Raw genomic sequence first — 24,215 nt, 5'->3', positions numbered from 1 at the left:
TAGATACTTTATTCATCCCCAAGGGGAAATTCAAGGTCTCAGTAGCATACAGACATCACACACAACATGCACTTACAGCAGAAAGAGTAAATATAAGTATATATGACAAAACTCCACTGTACAATAGAGACAGTAGAAGATAAGAAAACTAAAAAACTAAATACTAATTATACTATATAAATTAAATTAAAAAAATCCACAGTGTGCTTAAGGATGATCAAGCATGAGGCACTTGCAGTGATAGGGCCGGGACTGGGCCTGTGATTCTGTGTGCATGGTAAGGTGCTGTAAGAAAGTGAGCGTCATGGTGAAGGTGCAAAAAGTAGTCCAACAGTAGTACAACAGTGCAACAGTGCAACAGTGCAAGAATATGGTCTAGAGACCAGCATAAATAAATATGGACAAATAAGCGAGTAATGTATAATGTAGACAAGGTAATATAAAAACTATATCAGTGCAAGAATAGGTTGAGGTAATAGGGTTACAGCTATTCAGTATTGTAGCAGAAGCCATTGGTCATGTGTGCTAATATAGCATGAGAAACAGTGTAGCAGTAAAACATTAGGCTGTGGACAGTAGTAACACAGTAGTGGACAGTCAGTACTCAAACATGGAGAGGGTGGAGAGGCAGACAGACTATGCAGAGAAGTCTATCTCTTCTCTTCCCTTTAGTGAAGCATTGAACAGATCAATGGCCCTGGGGACAAATGACTTCCTCAGCCTGTCAGTTGTGCATGGCAGTGAGCGAAGTCTCCAGCTGATCAAACTTTTTTGCTTTATAATAGTGCTGTTGAGTGGATGACATTCATTGTCCAAGATGTTGATCAGTTTGCTCAGGCTCCTTTTTTATCTGATATTGAAGTGATGCACTCCAGTTCGGCTCCCACGACAGAGCCAGCTTTCCTTACTAGCCTATCTAGTCGCCCAGCATCCTTCTTCTTTGTGCTTCCTCCCCAGCATACCACAGCATAGAAGAGGACGCTGGCAACAACAGACTGGTAAAACATCCTGAGGAGCTTACTGCAGACATTGATGGATCGCCTGCTCTGCCCTTTCTTATAGAGTGCTTAAGTATTTGCTAAACCAGTCCAGTTTATTGTCCAGTTGTAAGCCCAGATACTTGTAGGTATTTACCACCTCCACATTGACCCCATCAATGGAGACTGGTAGCAGAGTGGGCTTAGACCTGCGGAAATCCACCACCATCTCTTTGGTCTTCGAAGTGTTGAGTTGGAGGTGATTGAGTTTGCACCATTGCACAAAGTTCTCCACCAGGCTTCTGTATTCATCCTCCTGCCCATCCCTGACACACCCCACAATTGCAGTATCATCCGAAAACTTCTGCATGTGGCATGACTCAGTATTGTAGCAGAAGTCAGATGTGTACAGGGTGAACAGGACTGGAGAGAGCACAGTTCCCTGTGGAGCTCCGTTGCTGCTGATCACAGTGTCTGAGAGACCGTTCTTCAATCTGACAAACTGTGGCCACTCGGTCAGGTAATCTGTAATCCAGGATACTAGGTGAGCGTCCACACCCATCTGCAAGAGCTTGTCTCCCAGTGAGTGGTATTTACAACAGTTCTGAAAAATACAAATACTCGGAGCACAGTAGCAAAAAACCCCGAAACTGCATTGGACCCCTTTAAGAGACGTGTGCTAGACACAGACACTATCTCATATAGATCATAGCCTCTTTGCCTCCATGTCTAATGTTGCGAGTTTGAGAATGGTGCAGGACTTTACCCATCCAGACAACCTAGCAGGTTACCACAACCATCATTAGTCACTGAGCTCTGCTATCATCCTTACCAGCCTTTCTCATGCTCCCTTTCCCTCATTTCATTCTCTCTCTCTCTCCCCCTCCCTCTCTCATTCATTTCAATTCAATTCAATTTCAAAATCCTTTATTGGCATGACAAATAAGGCATTCATATTGCCAAAGCAGTCACACAAAGTATGGGGGACATAGAGAATAAGACATCCAAGTGTCTGTGTGTAGACTTAAAATTTGCATATATCCCAGTACACATCACAATGGAACAATAAAACACATTCCACTGTTTCTTTATACTTTACCTTGTGTGTGTGTGTGTGTGGTGGGTGCACATGTGTTTGAGAGTGTGCGAAAGACTGCATGATTTTTCTATGTGTGTGTGTGTGTGTGTCTGAGAGAGAGAGAGTGTGTGTCTGACTGTGTATGCACATGTGTTTGTAGTGGTTGAGTATCGGTGCTTCTGCAGTGGTGAGTCATCCACCAACTCTCAGACTTGCACACTCCAATGTCCAACAGCAGTGGCAGCAGCAGCTGTAGGTAGAGTCTGGAGGCTCACAAACACACACACACACACTCCCTGCAGGGATGCCAGTATGTACTGTATGATGAGAATACCATCTGCCAACCCACACACTCTGCAGTCACCTTGCACATTGTCAAAAAATATGACAACTCTCTCTCCACCTCTCTTGCTCAGTGGCTCATTGTCTCTCTCATTGTCTATGTCTTTCACTTTCATTCTCTATCTATTTTTTCCTTTCTACATAGTCACTCAAGTCCAGTCCTTTGCCCCCCCCCCCCTTTAGTCACTTATTTGCCCTTTGGGGTGTGGACAGAGAGAGAAAGGGAGGGGAAAAGATATAGGTACTTTATTCTCCCCATAGGCAACCATGCCAGGTCATTGTTGGCTTGGCACATAAGACACTTTGAACAGTAAACATACAGTATATGTCCCAGTTATGTCATGATATGAGAATTGCACACTCCCAGTAGAAAATAGGCTGTAAAAGAGACAGCCTATTTTCAACACCAACATTCCCATCACAAACACATTACTGCACAGAGGCCCTCAGTGTGCTTGAAGATAAATACAATACAAAACTTCTTTTTCAGCCGTGCTGTTATTGCATCTTACCCAGACGTGGTGTGAAAGGGACGAAGAGCGTTATCAGACGAGCCTTAAGCTCTCTCTCTCTCTCTCTCTCTCTCTATCTCTCTCTCCCTCCAGCCTCTCCGTTTAGAGTTTCACTCTCCCTCCCAGCCTTACACCGCATGTAAGTACACGCACACATGAAAACACGGCAAAGGCCGGCGCTAAGTCCATACTGAAGTTGATGGATTGAATCGAAAGACCTTTGATGTCAGACATGCATCTTGGGGGATGAAGGACATCTAAGAGAGAGAGAGAGAGTAAACACTAGACATAAATCATTATGGCTGGACCAATTAGTTGTTCTCGTGCAGTGGCCTGCTGTAAGGTTGTTATCCATTGATTTCTGTCAGCCTTTTGTCCCAGTGTCCCAGTATGAGAGCTAGTGTGTACTTAGCTGATGTAAAAGTGGTTCATGGACAGGCTGCTTCTGTTGTGTGGTTGAGAGACTTGGTAGAGGAGCACTTTGACACATATTTTATTTGATCTATTTATTTTATTTATCCAGGAAGGTCCCAATGAGATACAATATCTCTTCTGCCAGTACAATGAAAGTTAACAAATGTTTTAATCCATAAAAGGATTTACAAAAGACATAAGCAACAATGAGATAGTCTTTGGCATATAGGCCCTGTCCTCAGTCCAGGTTGAGTGTGCAGACGCTTGCAGAACCTGCTGGAATGAGATGGCAGCGGTGGTGCCTACCCTCTGGGCTGGACGAGGCCAAACTGGTGGTGGGAGGGAGGGTGGGAACATCGAAAATCGGCACCTGAAAGCAGCAGGCAGGTGCGAAGTCATGTCATTAAAAAGTGATATCTTACCAAGTGTTATAATCTTATATTAAGAAAAAAAAAATCTAGTTAGTATTGCTTTAAGTATAAAGATACTTACTTTGAGCTTTCTTGTAAGATTATTATGACCGCCGCACAGCGAAGCAGATTCCCGGGACACTGAAAGACCGGGGTAGACGAAACTTGGTGGGCATGTAACCCCATATGGATAGCATGGAACCATCGTTTTTCATTTTGATATGTAGCCCCCTCGCTGGACTGCACCCCCGAAAGGAGGGTAGGGCAGACACAGTTTTCTGTGAATATCTCGAGAACCGTAAGGTTTAGGAGGACCTTTTTTTTTTTGTATGTTGATCTCAAGGGGCCACGTCAACCCATTCCATAACCACTCATTTCATGTATAGCGCCACCTAGTTAAACACAAAAAAGTAAAAATGAGGTGTTGTAATCGCAGGTATCTGTGACCTAACATAGTCAAAACTGCACGAAATTGGAAGTGTAGGATCATTATGACACCCTCTGAATGCACGCCAAGTTTCGTGGAATTCCGTTAATGGGGGGCCACACAATAAATTAATTTATGTTACTATACACCAACTGGCCTGTAGGTGGCCGGAGACAGTTTTCTGTGAATATCTCGAGAACCGTAGGGCCTAGGAGGTCCACCTTTTTTTTGTATGTTGGTCTTAAGGGGGCATGTCAACCCATCCCATTACCACTTATTTCATGAAAGACCGGGGTACACGAAACTTGGTGGGCATGTGACCCCACATGGATAGCATGGAACCATCGTTTTTTGTTTTGATCTGTAGCCCCCCCCGCTGTACTGGACCCACCGAAAGGAGGGTAGGGCAGACACAGTTTTCTGTGAATATCTTGAGAACCGTAGGGCCTAGGATGACCAATTTTTTCCGTATGTTTGCCTCCAGGGGTCATGTTCACCCATTCTATGTGCACACATGTGCATAAACAGATACACACGCACACACATACATTCACAGTAATCATACGTATGACACATACTCACACAGTAGACATATGTATGCATGCATGCACATGCACAAACACATACGCAGGCAAACACACAAGCACGCACACACACACACATAAACATAAACATGTACATGCACACAATTCAAGAATTTCTCAGAATTATGAACAGGCAAGATGGGGGTGGGGTTGTATAAAATGAATTTTACATGTGAAATCTATGAACTAATCATGTTTTGGTACTTGTCTAGCAGATACCAGTGAGAATTGAGTGTGGATAATGCAATTTAGTGAGACAGTTAGAATCATATAGGCCTTTCAGCGTGATTTATTTTTGTGGAAAAAATGTGCTGGACTGGGCGGCGGTCATATTTTGTACCGCTCTGCGGTACATCTAGTTTGACTTGAAATAAGTCAAAAATGTCTTAAATGAAGACATAAAAAACAAGTAAATTTATCTGCCAATGGATTAAGAAAGCTAACCTTAATTTAAGATTTAAGACAAATTGTCTTAAATCTTAAAATACATTTTCTTAATCCATTGGCAGATACATTTATTTGTTGGCCCAAGTTATATACTCGATTGGAACGTTCTGCATCCACTCACTTGCTTTTAGTTCTCTTTATATCGACGAGGCAGAAGCACATAGACGTATTCCCACTTATACACAAATATGTGTGACTGAAGTGTATATTGTCCCAGCACACCCAGGGCTCTGTCATTGATTTTCAATGGAGAGTGCTGCTCTTCTATATATTTCCTAGCAAAAGAGATAAGCTAAGAGTATTAGGTAACGTGCACATTTACTTCCTAAGAATAGTCCAAGGACACCGTGTGGACGCAGAGGGTGGAATGCTGACCTCCAGATTGCATGTTGCTATGGAGGTGCACGATCTCGATGCTGCACTGCAACGATGCAGTGCAGTATTGTGCACCATTGCGGCACCAACATCGCAAGGCCACAGCAGCACATCTGGCATTTGAAAATGGAGAGCGATCCCTCTCTGCCTGGAAGAGAGAGAGAGAGAGAGAGAGAGAGAGAGAGAGAGAGAGTGAGAAAGAGAGAGACGGAGGAGTAGAGAGGCAGAAGACCCACTCAGGATCAAGCGCGATGGAGTCCAAGGCACAAGCGCGCACTAAATGGGCTCCAATTACTGGCCGACACACTCAATCACACCCACAACACTCACACTCGCTCAGTCGCTATCTCACACACACACACACACACACACACACACACACACACACACATCCTCAGTCGGTGGCTGGGCTAAGTGAATGAGGCATGGGCGATGAGGGACCTGCCTGTCAGTCTGTCTAAGGGGGAGACGAGAGAATGAGAGAGATAGAAATAGAGAGAGTGGATAAGAGAAAGAGAAGAGAGAGAGAGATAGAAAGAGCGGGAAAGAGAGAGATAGTGTGCAGGACTTGAGGTGTGCGGGCGTGACATTAGGTATGCTTGGGAATAGACCAGGTCCCTGAAGCTGTTAGCCTGCCCCCATAGTCTGAAGAGACTGGAGCTTTAACAGTGCAGTCGCTCAGGTCAGCTAGCTATCGCTCTCAGTCCCCCCTCTCTTCCTCATCCCTTTCTTTCTCCTCCTTATTTCTCTCTCTCTCACACACACACACACACATGCACCCCATGCTGTAAACATTTAGCTTTTTTGTTGTCCTTTTGTTTTCTTCTTGTTTGAGACATGATATCACTGGTGGGTATTTTGCCATTTCTTATACTTGCCTGCCACTTAGCATTTCCTACACACACACACACACACACACACACACACACACACACCAACCCCCAGCACACTAGCCCTCCGCTGCCCTGTCATTCCCGGCGTCCCCCTTCCTTAATTGCCTGGCCGGAATGCAATCAGTCGTGTGTGTTTGCTTAGGTTGAGTGCCTTACCCTGTGGAGTAGCCAGGGAACAAACAGTCTTGTAAGGCGGCGAGTCCTTGTGGAGGTGATGGACAAACACAGACTGGAGTGTGTGTCCCTGAGTGTGTGCTGTGTGTCACCGCGAAAGTCCTTAGTTATTGGAGATGATGGGATGTGGGTGACACACAGACAGTCATATCAGGTCTTGGTGTGTGTGTGTGTGTGTGTGTATGTGTGTGTGAACTAACATTGCAGGGTGGCTGTTGGTGCAGGGTGGCTGTTGGTGAGGAACTGAAGGAGAATTAAGGGGAGCAGCCAGATGACTGTGAATGATTCAGACACATCAGGGAGTCGCTTTTTTCCCCCGTGGTGCATTATGAGTATTATGAGTCCGTGAGACAGAACAAAATTCCATGTGCGTGAATAGGACGTTGAGAAAAGACCAGGCAAGTCCGTGACACACTTACAGCCAGATGACGTCACATCTGTCCCACACAAAATGAGCTGGTGAAGGGCATTTGGAAATGGAAGGTCTGAAGGAAGAACACGACAGCACCCACAAACGTTTGTCGTTTTCATTCCCCCCCCCCCCCCCGCTCTCTCTCTTCTCGTTTCTGCTTTGCTCCGAGCGTGAGTCTCGACATGATGTTTTGGCTCATGCCGTTTGCGAGCCCTGCCAACGCGCTTGTGCTGCCAACGCATTGCTCTCATTCACTGACTAGACTGGAGAGTGTGGAGTGTGCCACTGCCTCCTCGCTCTTTCATAAACACCGCCTTTCAGGGCTACAGAATCAAGCACAATGAATCAAGCACAATTGTAGGAGTATTTTTTTTCCCTTTTTTTTTTCCAAGGCAATGCCTGAATAATGAATGAAAAGAAATAAATGAATAAAATAAAATATTACAAATAACTGTTAGTGAAATAATGACTTTGTAATTCATGGCCTACATATAATTTCAAAGCCTCATTTCCTTTTGCGATTACTTCAACCGACCAACAACACACTTCGTTACCTTATCTGTGGGGAATTTGTGTTAATGTGCTGTGTTGGTGTTATGGAGACCATTAACTTTATGTTAGCCCCAGTCGAAAACCATTTTGCCTTTAAATGAGGTATGGAAATCGCTCTGCGGTGTTTCCAGGCGAGACTGTACCTCCAGATATGGGGTAGAGTGACGCTTGGAACACCGCAGGCCAGCCAAGCTTGCCTTGACAGACCGTGAAGGATTCATGGATCAAATTTGAGGAATCAATCAAATCATTCCAATTTTAACTGTATAGCAAAGTTGGCACAGAAACTACAAGTCAACGTTCTTTTTCAGTGACAAACAGTTTAGACATAGACTCAAATGAATGAAATGGACAAGGGGGAATTAAATCAGGGGAAAGAAAAAATAGAATAGGCTAGGCTGAGAGTCATGAAATATAGAGGCTAGGCTGAGAGTCATGAAATATACAAAATGAACAATTACTGTAACTAAAATTCATATTTAGATCAAAACCAAAGGATGGAAAGAAGATTTTAAGAGGATGCTTAAAAATGTCAACATTTTCCCAGTATCTCTTGGGAATAAAACAAAAGTAAACATCCAAAGCTTCTTTTTTTAGCTGGGAGGGTTTAGATAGAGATAAAGGCCTATTTCACCTCAGAGCACCAGCCACACACTCAAGGGGAAAAAAATCCTCTTTTTAACATGGCAGGAGTCATACTGGATAATGTGGTGGCTCTCACAATTCAGTGTGATTGACAGGTCCATCCCTTCTATAAAAAAAAACTCTCTGCATAGAAAAGGTCTGATATCCTGTCCGCTCTTAAAGTAAACAGGGTCTGGAGCACAAGGTGAAATCCGACAGTGTTACCGCTTAGAGCTGACACTTGGGCTGGGATATGGAGTGTGTTTAGGAGGCGGGGGGTATCAGTAAGTGCTTAAAGGGCATCATGATCGCTAGGCTAAAGTGAGAACAGGAAATGAGTGGAAATAAACTCATCTTCATGTGCTAGGAGGGGTCTGAAATATCGAAGGGTGAAATAAAAGTGTCAACTACACAAGTCTCTCAATAAAAAGTCAAATGTCTGAAAAGGGATGTGTGTCCTTGTGTGGGCCTTCATTGCAGTCAGATAGCACATGGTGGGGAAAGTTGGAGGGAAGGCGGAGAGCTGAAAGAGGCAGAGATAGAGAGAGACTTGGATAGAGAGTGGAAGGTGTGTGTTTGTGTGTATGTGTGTGTTGGGGGGGGGGGGGGGCGTTGGGGTTTGATTTGTGCCGAGTCACCTCCTGCGTTGGCGAGCGGGCGGCAGTCTTGTTTGTTGGGCTCCTCCAGGCTCTCGCCCACACGCCTTTCAGAGGGCCAACGGGAGCATGCATCACCAGCAGCACAGTGCGCCCTGCTCTCTCTCTCTCTCTCTCCCTCCCTCTCTCTTGCTCTCTATTTCTCTCTCTCTCTGTGTCTCTCTCCAGTTGTGCCACGGCTCTCAATCTCCTTCTCACGCTTTCCCTTCTCTGCCTCTGCATCTTTCTTCCCTCGTTCCTTCACATACCCTTCCCTTTGTCTCTTCCTCTCAGTAATCAGCATCTCTTCCATCTTTCCTTCACTCCCTTTTTGGTTTCTTGCTTCCTTCTCTCTTGCTTGCTCTCTCACTCCCCCTCTCTACCCCCCTGCGTGGTCTCTTGCTTGTCTGTCTCTGTAAAGACACTGGAGGCCATCAGATGAGACAGACTTACTCAGCAGAAACCTCTATGAATTACTGTAAGCGCAAGCCTGTCTGTGTGTGTGTGTGTGTGTGTGTGTGTGTGTGTGTGTGTGTGTTAGTGTGTGTGTGTGAGTGTGTGTCTGTATGTGAGTGTATCTGATGTTCTATGTATATCTGCAAATAGCCATTGCTGCATTAATGTTTCGTAGTCTCATGCTGTTGCTGTAATCATGTTCATATGGAAGATGCACAGTGCTTCTTTGGATGCTTGCTGGGAGAGAGAGGGTCAGGGGGGTCTTTAAATGACTACTAAAGATGCACGGTGCTTCTTTGGATGCTTACTGTAACATACTTGATTGAGAGAGAGAGGGAGAGAGAGGGTGAGGGGAAAGATCTTTAAATGACTGCTGAAGTAAATGGCCGTCACAGAGAATTTCACTCAAAGCTCTGGGAGCTTTCAGACGTGTTTTCCTGCTAATGGTTTTGTGTGCATCACTGGCAAAAATGTGTGTGTGTGTGAGTGTTTATGTGTGTGAGTGTTTATGTGCGCATCTACAACCATGTGTCTATTTGATAGTTTATGCACTTCTCTATATTTGTATGCAAGTGTTCATCTTTGAATGTGAAAGCCTGCATATATACCTTTGAAAACGTGTGTGTATGTGTGTGTATTTGTGTTTGCGTATGCGTGTGTGTGTTTGTGTGTGCGTATGCGCGCGTGCGTGTGTGTGTGTGTGTATCTGTGTGTGTGTGTGTGTATGTGTGTGTTTAAGCTGTGACCAGGGGAGCATGACAGGTGGAATAATGAATTCCAGGAGGTTGAGCATGCTAACGAGTTCATAATTCCCCCGTCTTGCCGAGGAGTAATTACCATTCGGCATCTCAAGCCATTCAGCACCACTGCGCTCTTGTCAAATTAAGCCGGACGTCAATCCTGATAAATATTTGCATAAGCGCAAGAGAGCTTCGCTTTGCGCCAGTTCAGCTGACAGCCGGAGAAATCAGAATGCGTGCATTGGCTTGCGCCGTTACCTTGGTGAGGACTGGCAACCAAAGGTTTTTTTTTTCCTTCCTCAAAAGAAGGAGGAGGATCAGTTAAGCGTGGTTGAGAATACAGATTTGTGGTTTTATTATCATTTTCCTGCTGTGGAAAGAAATTGTTTAATCCAATTAGCTAGAGATGTTTGAACTTGAAAAGTCCAAGAAGGCACTTTTTTTTTAGCTTGTCAAATGTTCATGTCAAGTGGAACCAGTACCAGTCTCACATAGCAAATCAAACATCCATCACATCACCACAACTGATAGAAATAGATTTATATTAGATTAGATTAGATTCAACTTTATTGTCATTGTGCAGAGTACAAGTACAATAGCATATATAGTATATATAGCACATTTCAAACATAGGGGCAATTAAATATGCTTTACATAAACAAAAGCAAAGAATATTAAATAAAACCATTATAGGGGAATAGCTGTATCTGATGAACCGAAAGTACTCTTGATCAGTTAGCAAAGAGTATTTGATAACAGTTTGGTGTTAAGTTTAGATTTGAAAATGGCTAGAGTTGGAACATTGGAGCCAGTTTTACTGTAAGTGTAGAAATAATATGATTCGCTGAGAAATTCTGAAGTTGTCATGCACAGACTACAAGATTTGACTGGTTTGCCCTGTAAGCTAGATGCACATCATTCCTTCTCTTTATAGTCAACACAGGAATAGAGAATGACATAAAGTAGGCCATCAATACCAGTTCTATTATAGGGACACAGAACATATACAATCCTGTTGCGATCAAAGTGAGTGATCTGTTCCCTACTGCTGCTACACTGCACATTCCACTTTACATGCTGGTTGGGAATATGAAGTCAAAGCTTGTTGCTGACAATATTCAGAAATATGATGAATGAGCTAATGCACTGACACTACTTTTTGGTACCGTTTCTTTAGACTAACAAAAATACTGTGAAAATACAGTGTATACCTTCTCCATAGCAGCATAGACGTGTAATGATATTTTGAGCCTTGTCAGTGACTTAAATGAGCGTTTTACTGTGACTTAAAGGCAATGCCATTTTATTGGTTTATTTGTTTTATTTATTTGATATTTTAAATTTAAATGTGTATTAGTCTTACTCAAAACGGCTCCAATTAACATCATTTTAGTCCTTAAAGGTAGCCTGGCGGGCCATCCTATATCATTGAAATGTATAGTCTGGAATCGAATCATTCACCTGCTTAATCCAAGGGGCGGGCAGAGAATTGTCTTTCAAACTGCCTAGGCATGCAATAGGCCAGCACTACAACCATATCCGTATCCGGTCGGCAAAACGGCAAATACATCCTTCTTCGAAAGGAATGACTTAAGTGCATTGTGTTGCTCTACTTTCAAAGAAAAGCACAAGTCCAACTCCTCCAAAGTTGACGCCAACGCCGATTCAAACAACCGCTCTTCGTTCGCCATAGCCACCTTCCTTGTTGTTCACCGTCGCAGGATGTCATTATCCTGTTAAGCCCGCCTTAAGACTCTCTAACGAAATAGAGCGCTGTGATTGGAGAACATCCACGGTGTTAAGCCAATAGAAATTCCTATGGTTCGATACTAGACGTACAGGCTGAGCAAATTAATTTGCCGCCGCTAGGGTGCGTCTAGATTTGTAGGCTACCTTAAAGGAGTATTTCGCCACTGAAAAGATGTGAAATTGGATCATTTATGTACGGAGCCCGTGAGGTGACATGAAATAAAAAAAAAAACAAGGTAAAAAAAAAAAATACTGAGAAAAGGTATGTACTTGGGACAAACACTGACTAGGTTTGCGAGATCTTGAGTTTGTTTTTGCGAGATCTTGAGTTTCTTTTGCGAGATCTTGACTTTCTTTTGCAAGATATTGAGTTTGTTTTGCAAGATATTGAGTTTGTTTTGCGAGATCTCGAGTTTGTTTTGCGAAATCTTGAGTTTCTTTTGCGAGATATAGAGCTGCACAGTCCCGCCCACAGCCAAAATGCGGTTAGGTGCCGGATGTAAGATTCCCATTCATTTGTCCCATTGACGTTTGGAAAAATCTGTATCTAAAGAGTTTTACAGTATGTCTTAGGCTAACCAGCTACGGCATAACTCATAAGCATACAACATATAATTTCCGAGCGAAGGAACTACTCATCCCATAAACCACTGCGCCTCACTGAATAATATAGGCAAAATCGGCACAATTTATTTTGCCATTTAAATCATTTCCAACCGGCGACAGCACGCGAACCCTTTCCTCCAAACAGTGATTTTTATATAGTGAATGTGCAGTTAATAGCAGTTATTTCAGCAGTTATCGTGTAAATAATAGTGTTTTGATATTGAATTTTATATTTATCATCGTGTATTTTATATCGTGTGTGTGAAAGCGGTTAACGTTAGCAACATGGTGTGCCGTACCTGACTGTCATCCTATGCTATCATCACTGCTCAGTCGGGCTGATGCATGGACCGGTGCATGGTCTGCTCTTGGACCACCATATTCAGTTTATTAATTTGCCGTGAATTATTACACAAAATGTTCATTAAATGCACGAGTATTCCTAGGTTAATGATTGATATGAATCATACAGTATGAAGGCTACAGTAGCCTAGCTAATGTTAACTAGCAGCATTAACGTTACCAACCTCCCTGCTTAACTCACCACAACTTTGTAGGAGTTGTCCCTCATGCTGGCCCTTACAAAACCCACAAGCTGACTCTCGGACACACAACAGTCAATAATGTGACCCAATTTAAAGTGGCTTTCACCCCTTTGAACATAATATATTTCATACCTGTGTTGCAGCATGTAGGCTAATGTTAGCTGCATTATGTAATGACATACAATCTCGGAAATGCTAAAGGTTAGCCTGTCGGCTACCTGAAAAGTTTGAGTGTTTGAACTAACATTTACAGTGGTCTATTTGATAGTGTATTGGCCCTGACTAAGTTTGTGTGATGTATAAACCACAATCCTTGTTGATACAAGTACCAATATTCATCAAGAAAGTTTTTAATCATATTAAGATTTTCGCCATAGGCAGTAAAATACACTGCTATGACCATAACGGCCTTTCCACCAATCAGAGGCATCACTATGGGATTGTGGGATTGTTCAGGATTGTGGGTAATGAAGTACTTATCCAAGAGATCGCGAATAAAAGGCATTTATCTCAAAACTTAGTGCCCCATGAAGTCTTGGCGTCTATATGAGCATATACAATCGCTTAGTACAGCCGTAGCTGGTTTTAAGTCTACCACGTGCAGTTAAGATTTTATGGCTTATACCGCAATTGTCAATGGAGAAATTGCATTGAATTTTTACTTCCGGCATTGGCTGTGGGCGGGACTGTGCAGCTCTATTTCTTTTGCGAGATCTCGAGTTTGTTTTGCGAGGTATTGAGTTTGTTTTGCGAGATCTCGCAAATCCATCAATGCAGAACCACAAACGAGCTTCAGTCACTGAAATTACGTTGCAGTGCCTTGTTTTGCCAGCATGCTGCGAACAAGAGCAAAACTAACAGGCTTTATGCATAAATGCAGGCCAGGCTGCAGTGTCATTGTCGGCGAAATCACTGAAAGAGACGCAACTAGAAGCAACGGGAGTAACAGCACCGGGCCCGGTCTGAGGGGGGGCAGAAAAATAAATAATCAAATAAACGCTTTCTGTGGTGATTCTGCATTAAGTGTGCATTCATCGAAGTGTCTCGCTTACCAGCTTAAAGCGTTGTTGCTTGTTGTTTCTGGTAGTTTCCCTATTGGCTGATAACGATTTATTTTTTACAAAGTTAGCCCTCCCCCGTGGGGAGTAGTAGGCTACGTTAGACGTGACCTGTCAAGTCGTGAGATTGAGAGATTCTGTTCTCGGTAGCGTAGCCAGAAATGTTCAAATGGGTGGCCATACAAACATTAATCATAGGCATGTTATATTTATGACATAAAAGTGGAATTTATTGAAGGCATTTGATCACAGCTGACAAATTACGCAGAAACATTTTCAACTGGAGCAAAACAATGCATGAATGTAGCTTCGGTGCGTCACATGAAACACAATTCTTGAATTTCCCCTGGGGTTCAATAAAGTATCTATCTATCTATCTATCTATCTATCTATCTTGGGCAGCCGTGGCCCACTGGTTAGCACTCTGGACTTGTAACCGGAGGGTTGCCGGTTACAAGTCACCTAACCCCTCACTGCTCCCCGAGCGCCGCCATTGTAGCAGGCAACTCACTGCGCTGAGATTAGTGTGTGCTTCACCTCACTGTGTGTTCACTGTGTGCTGTTTGTGTTTCACTAATTCACGATTGGGTTAAATGCAGAGACCAAATTTCCCTCACGGGATCAAAAAAGTATATATACTATACTTAATATCAATCAATTGAGACAATAGATTGACCATATTGGACAACTTCAAAGACTTATCATAGGCATGTTACATTCATGACATGAAAAGTGGAACTTATTGTACAAAAATGACACATTATGCTGTCGGCTAAACATTTTAAACTTGCGCAAAACTGCATGAACCCAGCATCAGTGCGGTGCTGTTCATAATTCTGAGAAATTCTTGAATTGTGTGCATGTACATGTTTATGTTATGTGTGTGTGTGTGTGCCTGCGTATGTGCCTGTGCATGCATGCATACATATGTCTACTGTGTGAGTATGTGTCATACGTATGATTACTGTGAATGTATGTGTGTGCGTGTGTATCTGTTTGTGCACATGTGTGCACATGAAATGGGTTAACATGACCCCTGGAGGCAAACATGCGGAAAAAATTGTTCATCCTAGGCCCTACAGTTCTCAAGATATTCACAGAGAACTGTGTCTGCCCTACCCTCCTTTCGGTGGGTCCAGTCCAGCGGGGGGCTACAGTTAAAAACGAAAAACGACGGTTCCATGCTATCTATGTGGGGTTACATGCCCACCAAGTTTTGTGTACCCCGGTCTTTCAGTGTTCCGGGAATCCTTGTTGGTGTACGGTCACTAAATGTACACATAAATTATTTTATAGTAAGGCCCCCCATGAACGAAAGTTCACAAAACTTGGCATGCATTCGGAGGGTGTCATAATGATCCTATGCGAAAAAGGAAAAAAAAAAAGAAATCTGACTAAACCTATATGACCGCTGCTTCGCTGCGCTGCGGTCATAATAAGGAACTGCAACCTAATTCCAGTGGCTAAAGCTCTCCGGAACATTTCTAGTGGCTCTCATATGCATTGATGGATTTGCAAGACTCGCAAAAGAAAGTCAAGATCTCGCAAACCTAGTCAGTGTTTGTCCCAAGTACATACCTTTTCTCAGTTTTTTTTATTTTTTACCTACGTTTTTTTTTTCATGTCACCTCCCGGGCTCTGTATTTATGTAGTACAAATGTGAAATTAGAAGTCGGTGCCTTCTTGACGAAAAGGCAGAAAATTTATTTTTGGCTCATCTGAATGAAAGCCAACAACTCCTAGAATTCACTGCCCTTCGCTGCCCTGCAAGGCCACTCCCCAAGACTACATACTGTACACCGTTCACACCGGGAAAAACATGTCTTTACATGCATGCCGAGAGAATCATTAATGTAACATTTTGGCATTAATAAGGATTCTAAAATGAAAACGAACATTGTTTTATGTTAAGGTTCTGTTTTTCTTCCTTTAAGGTCTTGTTTTTCATATAGAAGTTTTCAAAAATTACTATTTTGCGAACGTTAGCAGCACATCATTATTGCCTATTTGCACAAAAGTCACGCATTTGACATATTTCCATGTCAGATGCCCCGTGAATTGACAGCATACCATGCCTGTCATTTAACTAATGATAAGTAGCGAAATTTGCTGAACTTTTTTACCACTGCATCTGCAAATCATGACTGCATCTGTTGTGATAAACACTTGCATCTACTACAGGTAGCGATGACAAGATGTCAAGTAACAACAATTTAGAATATGCTGTAAAATATTGAAGTTGTAGGATGTTTCATCCAGACCAGGAGGAAGGATTTAAACATTAGCGTATATCGTCAACCTTTTCCCCAATTGAAATGACTATTTCTCTAATAGGCTACATACTCTAATGGAGCAACATTAAGGACAAGAAAAAAACACACACCCAACATGAATTTGAACTTTTAATTAAAAAGAAATATATGAACAATGTCAAACTTATTAACTCATTCTGAGCACCAACAATTCCAACTGTCTGTTGGAAGCCGGGTATCGGTGTCTGATGTTCCGAACAGCACAGGCAGGCCTCTCGCCTTCAGGGATCCTGAAACCCCCTGTCCATGTGTAGCGCAAAGGTATGGTGCTCTGTTACACATACAGCATTTCTTCAAGAAGAAACTGGCTGAAATTCACAGCAGGCAGCAAAAGGACTCTCTGTGTGTGTCCATAAGTGCACAGTGAGAGTACTGACACCACAGCTTGAGTCGGCTCGGGCTCTTCCTCCTCACCCACAACCAGGTCTTGCTCCTCTGCTGCACCAGCTGCTGCGGCCGCCTCCTGTTCCTCCATCACCCTCAACTGTTCCTCGCTGTATTGCGCCTCCTACAGGTTGCCATGAGCATCATCGGAACATCACACCAGATCTTCAAAATCCCCTTCTACCATACCAGTTTCAAAACTACCTTCTGCCATTGTTGTTACTTCTCTGCTTTCTCCGCAGAGCAAGGGCCTGTCAGCATAGTTTCAAAGGACGATGGCAGACACTATTTGTACATTCTGGGAGTGAGGTCCCACTCCCCTATGGGCTGGTTAAAAACATGCAGAACTAGTGATGTAGTCTCCAGCCTCTGGCCAAAAAAATCCTCTGATGGCGCAAAATGACGATTTTTGCGCCATCGGAGGATTTTTTTCCAGGCAAGAAATACAGATATCTCTTGTCTTAGGGGAAAATGAGGGAGTAAAGCACGATCATTTGGAAATACTACCGGGTTTCTAATGATACAAAGCTTAATGCAAATGGGTGAAGTATCCCTTTAATGAAAATTAGACTCGCTATCATCCAAAAAATTACTTAAAAGCGTATAGAATACCAGACTTGCTTCAAATTCATGCAGTATTTGAATGTTGAGATCTTTTTAAAATCAAAGAATTGTTTTCTTGGAAGGAAGCAAGCCAGAGTAAGAAAATTTCTTTGTGAGCATATTTAGTTGCCTGGCAACAGTTGTTGGCATTCAGTGGGAATCAAATGAGGGGACCAGCAGAAAAATAACTCAAAAAATGACAAAAAAGAAGGACAGACAGGAGAAATCACCTTGTAAAACGAGGCCAGCTTCCCGTCGGAGACAATAACTTGTCAATTACGGACAGGCCAGCCAGTGTCCACTCTCATTCCTCATTTCCCTTTCTCTGTCTCTCTCCCTCTCACTCTTTCTCTCTGTCTCACTCACTCACACACATACACACTCGCACCCAGGTTTCAGTGGAGCCATCGTGGTTGTTTCCTTCTTAATATGCGCATTTCATTTAGCACGGCTTTTCTCAGTGTGCTGCAGTGATTTTGATCAAACCGTTTGCTTTTGTCTCCTTTGTTTTTCTTCCATTAGGTGCAGCTGGTGGAGTGTCATGTGTTGGATTGCAATTGTGAAATCAGTGCAGAGGCACAGTCAAGTAATGTGTAAGTATCAGACACCTGCTTTGTTTGTTTGTGTGTGTGTGTGTGTGTGTGTGTGTGTGTGTGTGTGTGTGTATTTCTACTCCTCTGAGCAACCCCTTCCCCCCCGATAAACATAACAAACCCCAGACCAAAAGCCATCTCACCCTGAAAGCTCTATTTGGGTTAAGTGACATCGGCCTCCACCCTCACCCCTACTGACTCACTGACTGCATCCCACATCTGGACCTTCTTCAGTGGATTAAACTAAAAGGGCCCTCTGCTTTCCCCTCACACCCTAACCCCCCCCATGAGAGTTCTCATTGACTGCCCATTCAGACATGCGCTCGTGGGGTGAGCCAACCCGCAGGCAGATCGATGTGGAAGGTCACCGAGAAACAAAGACAAGAGCTCGGGACTTACATACTCATGTCTCAGGTTGCTGACTCACCTTGCCTAACAAGCTTTGATAGAGGTACAGTGTGAGAGAGAGAGAGAGAGAGAGAGCAATTGTGGCCACTTAATGATTTGTTTATAGATTTCTTTTAATTCTTTTTTATGGTACATTTTTGTGTGTCTTGGCCAAGCAAGTTATCAGATGGAGTCTACACGTGGTTGACTTTTTTCTAGGGAAAGTGATATTTATCAAAAAACATATTACAGTAAAACAGTAAGTCAAGAAAAAAGTTAAGTGAGGTGGAATATAATTTAATAAAGTCTTAAGTGTGTGAAACAGAACCGAACATCTGAAGTATGCTGGAGGCAAGACAGCCCACTCTGGATTAAAGGTTTTTTTTATCCCCAGGTCCATTAATAAGAGAAAGTCAAACAAGCAGCCCCAAACCAGCTTACCGTCGTCCCCCTGTAGGAGAGCAAGAAAGCTAAAGAAAAGGCTGCAGGCAGGGAGCTAGAAACCGCAAATGTCACCGCGTCCCTGCTGTAAAAGCCTGGTTATTAGTAACATTAAGTTTTAGTGCAGGAGTGTGTGTGTGTGTGTGTGTGTGGGGGGGGGGGGGGGGGGTACTGAGAGGCCACAGTGGTGGCAGTGTTTCGTTTTCCATTTGTTTCGTGAAAGGGTTTTCAAATCTGTGCTCTGCTACTCGTGTTGTGTGACCTGAGTTTTGTGACACCACAGACCCTATCTGTCAAACCCAGACTCGGTGGCCGAGGACTCTGAAGCCCAGAGCTGTTAGAGTTACTGTGGCACTGCAATATCCAAACCTTGGCAGCTCTTTTCACAAGACCTTTCACGTAGCTTTCACGCAGTTTGGTCGAGCAAAAGTGTTGGCAGCATGTAGTTCATTGGTTTGGTATCCATTGAGCAGACTGTAGACTGATAGAAATGTATTGCTATGGCTATCTAGACCATATGCAGGTCTATACGGGGACTCGGGTTGGATTACGGCCAGTGGTCATTTCCCAATCCCACCCCCATCTCTCCCTCTCTCATTTCTCGTCCTGTCGGTCCTTTCCAACAGTCCTGTCCACTTAAAGGCAGAAAGTCCCGAGAAATACACTAAAAGAAATGTGTGGCTATATAATACTTGAGTCCCTTCAGATGAAATAGCTTTAAGATAACATAGAATAGATAAACAGAGCATTGTACTTTATTCTCTAATGTTAACATAGAAGGCATGCAACTTTTTCAAAAACATGCTCAGATGCTATTTTACAAGCCCATTTACAACCCTATGATTAGGCTGGGGAATAAAAATGGCCCATTTTAGTAGATATATAGCGCCCCCTCATAGTTATCTGGCACCTACATTAATTATTTAGTGAGATTTACACTAATTGCAGCCAAAGACCATTCACAACAGCACTGCAAAAACTGCTTATCTAACAAAATCTAACCAAGTGTTATTAATCTTATATCAAGATAAAAAAAACTAGTTGGTATTGTTTTCAGTATAAAGAGACTTACCTAGCGCTTTCTTGTGAAAACATTTGACTTAATTTAAAAAAAGATTGACTTATTTTAAGACATCTCATCCTGAAAACAAGCAAATTTGTCTGCCAGTGCGTTAAGCAAATTTGTCTGCCAGTGCGTTGAGCAAATTTGTCTTGATAAGACTCATTAAAATAAGTCAAAGTCTTCTTAAATTAAGTCAAAATGTTCTTTTGAGAGGGCGCTAGGTAAGTCTTTTCATACTAAAAACAATACCAAATAGATTTTTTAATCTTAATATAAGATTAATAACACTTGGTTAGAATTCATTTTTTGCAGTGAGGCTCCAGCAACTTACTTCTACCTGAAACTTTTAGTGGTGACGTGCCCTGGCCGTAGGCTGGAACACCTGCACCGTACGCCGGTGACCCGGGTTCGATTCCCACCCCGTGGTCCTTTCCTGGATCCCACCCCGACTCTCTCTCCCACTCGCTTCCTGTCATTCCCCGCTGTCCTCGCTTATTAAAGGCATAAAAAGCCCAAAAAATATACTTTATATACTAAAATATACGGTTTCCCATTCTATGTCTACTTTAAGATAGATACGACTGTGCTCATCTCCATAGTGCATGGGAGTCTATAGGGAGATGCACTATCAGATATGAGGCAAAGGATGGGGGGTTGGTGTGTGTCGCAAGAGACGCGCGTGACAGAGAGACCAGTCAGTGCCTGCTGGTGTGAAGCACCTTTCACACACCCCTTACCCATCACCTCCAATCTCATCTGCCGCCTTCATCTGGAGCGAGTGGCATGCGTGAGTGTGTGTGTGTGTATGTGTATGTGTGTGTGTGTGTGTGTGTGAGCACGTGGGTGGATGTAACCTTTGCCTCTTTTCACAGGCCACTAGTTCGCACATGCTTTCTCTGCCTGCAATGTTAACTCTCATAACACTTGCCAGGATAAGCAACAACACAACACACCAGGTTTCTGGCATGAAACGATGAATAGTGTATTTGATGGGTCTGCCTCGTGTTGTGTTCCATACTTTTACTGCCATCAACCCAACGTACCTAACAGGCTTTTCTCTTTCTTCCCTCCTTTACCTTCTTCCTCCTCTACCACTTTCTCCTTCAGCTTCACTTAGCGAGTACTTAAAACTTCTGCACTCTCATCCTCTGGTAATAGTATTGTTTCATGGTGTATTAATTGCTACCGAAGGTCCCCTCTGCACTCCTCATCCCACTACTTTTGTAAGTTGCTTTGGATTAAAGCGTCTGCAAAATGAATGAGTGAATTATTGTAAAAATCTCTATTTTTGTATTTCTCTGTCGCTTCTGATCTCTCTGCAGTCATGCACATCTAACATTAGAGTATAATTTTATCTCTCTGAGGGCCAGATGTACTAACGTGTTTGCGCCCACTTCAGGCGTATTTGCGCCTAAATACTTCAGCCTTGTAAAAGCAGGTGTTAATCCAAATTGCAGTTCAATGCGTCAATAAGAGAACCTTTCAAAGACAACAGAATCGCTATTTAGAGCACCAGTTTTGTAAGTATTTGTACTATCAAAAGCAACCTTAACTTTCGTTGGCCTTTTGAATGTCTTTCACTTTCACGTCATTCACTTAAACTTTCCTACTTGCTAGATTTGACCAATTTTCCATAGCCTGTACTTTGCACAGTAGCGTGCACAAGTACTTTGAGTAAAACTACTGATCTTCATTATCTCCCTGCTTGTTGACATCTTATCATGTATGGTATAATTTCATGATCGCTAAACGTTTGATTCTTTTTAATGTTCTCATCAGTTAACTTAATTCAACTGCGCTTGTATAGGTTCTGCCATTCACTTGTGGACGTTCGTAAATTGAGTTTATGGGCGGAGAAAGGCAGAGAAAAGCGCAGTTTACACTAAGGATTAAACGATTGATAAATACGACGGAAACTTGGGTCTGACAGCGTTCACAATCTGCGGTTTGTCCATGACGCTGATAACGCTACGTTCGCAAATGTACGTACATCTGGCCCTCAGTTGTGTGTGAGAAACCCCCTCAGCTGATAATGTTATGAGGAGATTTGTTAATCGAATGGAGTGAAGGATAAGCACTTTCATTCACACGTGGTCCCCTATGGCCAGAGACTTAAAAAGGCTTGATATAGCTAATCAGTCATTTGAACTGAGATTAGTACTGTAGGTGGAATAAATAGACTCGTTACCTTTTGCACTCCTGTGTCTCAGCTGCTGTAGCAACATGCTAGCGACTCCAAGGACATGGGTTCAATGCGGGGTGCACATGCACAGTTGCAATGATGATTTACACCTAACTGCATACAGTAAGTAAGGATGAAGTAATTAGCAATGGTGAGGAGCAGCGGTTAGCAGGTGTCTCCAGCAGTTGCAGGTGACCCATTTGCATGGCCAGCGTTTGACATGCTATGCTCTGCCATCTTGTCTCGTGGAATCATTTTTTTTATGTTAACACCATGTGGTTTGTAGAAGGCACCTGACTTTACTGTGCTATGTTACAGGCTCCTTCACACATGGTTCCGAGTTCGCCAACAGAAAAGCACAATTTTCCAGGAACCTCAAACTAAATCTAGGCAAGAGAAGAAAATGTAAGGTATGCGTGTGTGAGAGTGTGGTGTAGTGTGGGAATGGCTTTGTGGTTAATGCCACAAACATTACACTCTCAATTACCCTACACAAAAGGACAAAGACCACTCAATACATGACAGCCACAGTTTGAACGAGTCTTATTATACAGCTCTTCACAATGCTAGTAGAACGCTCCATTGACTTGAATGGGACTTCCCAACGTTCTACGGTATTTTCGTGTAATTACCACTGCAAACCGCTGTCAATGGCAACGGGTTTTGAGCTTCCGATTTAAGTCTTTCATATCACTTCGCACTTCGGTCACTTCGTGCAATGGAACTTAATTCAAAAGTGAAAGCAGATGGTTGATCAGCTGTGTTCTAAAGAATGTTTGATTCAAGTTCATCGTGTGTTGTGAACTATTTGTTTCTCAGAAATAAATGTAAAGACATATCCTGGAGTTTATTTTTTAATTTTGGCAAGTAGCCGTATAATAAGTTGGATAATTTATAGAATGCCAGTCATTATCGGAAAATAAGTCCCTTCAGGACGAAACAAGACCCCTCTGCTGTGCTTATTATCCAATAATGACCAGCGCTCAATACATTATCCCTTACGTATCAATACATTTCTTAATCACGGCCTCCTTGTTACTATGTAATTACAATGTAATAACCAGCTGGCTACAATGTAACATTGTAAGAAAGAGCTAAATGGTTGTTTTACCTTAAGCGTCACACTTCGGTTTGGATTGGAGGGCTAAGGGTTTGATATCCTTTGGATGCACTGGTCAGTTGGCACAGCCACATCCCAGGTAAAAACTGTTTAAAACTGTTTCTGAGCCTAGTGCGACACCTAAAGTGGCCCACTGGTTAGCACTCTGGACTTGTAACCGGAGGGTTGCTGGTTCGAGCCCCGACCAGTGGGCCGCGGCTGAAGTGCCCTTGAGCAAGTCACCTAACCCCTCACTGCTCCCCGAGCGCCGCCGTTGTAGCAGGCAGCTCACTGCGCCGTGATTAGTGTGTGCTTCACCTCACTGTGTGTTCACTGTGTGCTGTTTGTGTTTCACTAATTCACCGATTGGGTTAAATGCAGAGACTAAATTTCCCTCACGGGATCAAAAAAGTATATATACATACATACATACATAAAGCACTCTGCTTTCCCCATTTTCATTCCATTGTTTTTTCAGTACAACACTGCATACCACTGCCAAAGCCTTTCAGCACCACTATAGATCGCGATTTAGTTCTATTATTGTCGGCGGCGCTCAATAAAACCCTTTGCTTATGAAATGTTTGTCAGTGGTTTGCGTGGGCCAATGGCGGAAAGTGTTGGCACATTCATGTCGGCGCTGATGTGCAGGGGGGCTTTAAGGCTCCTGTAGCATCTCCCTGATGGAAGGAGGGAAAACAGTACATGATTGGGAAGGAGGGAATCATGGGAATTGATATGTGGAGTTTTGAAAACTAACTTGCTCACACATATCATATGCAAAACTTTCAAAACTAGTTTGGTCATTGTCATTTTTATTTATAGTTTAGGTTTTTTGGAAAACTATCATTTTTATTTGTATTTCAGTTTACTTAATTATTTCTTTACTGCTTGTTTTACTCCAGTTGACTCCAGTGATGTGTTTGTCAAGATGCTTTTAATAGTGCAGTTGTTGCACAGAGACAGGCGGGCCTTTTTCAGTGTCCTGAGAAAGAGATGTTGTAGGTCAAATTGCACAATGAATTGCCAATTGCAGAATGCACTGCACAATATATTTTCAAATTGCATGACTAAATCGCACATACAATTGGCAATTGAAAAATGCATTGGCATTTGAATAAATGTGCTAAACACACATACA

At 42.9% G+C, this 24,215-nt stretch overlaps 1 long non-coding RNA gene across 1 annotated transcript in view; it reads left to right on the top strand.

Moving 5' to 3' along the window:
• LOC121711742 overlaps positions 1-24,215 on the top strand; it is an 81,458-nt gene that overhangs the window by 28,445 nt on the left and 28,798 nt on the right. The window contains exon 2 of the long non-coding RNA XR_006032424.1: positions 17,832-17,902. This is a non-coding gene — a long non-coding RNA (uncharacterized LOC121711742). The remainder of the gene's footprint in view (positions 1-17,831; positions 17,903-24,215) is intronic.

The sequence above is a fragment of the Alosa sapidissima genome, chromosome 6 (assembly GCF_018492685.1).
Source record: "Alosa sapidissima isolate fAloSap1 chromosome 6, fAloSap1.pri, whole genome shotgun sequence".
Classification (NCBI taxonomy): Eukaryota; Metazoa; Chordata; class Actinopteri; order Clupeiformes; family Clupeidae; genus Alosa; species Alosa sapidissima.
Note: the sequence above shows the minus strand (reverse complement) of the source record. Positions and strands in the feature narration are given on the sequence as shown.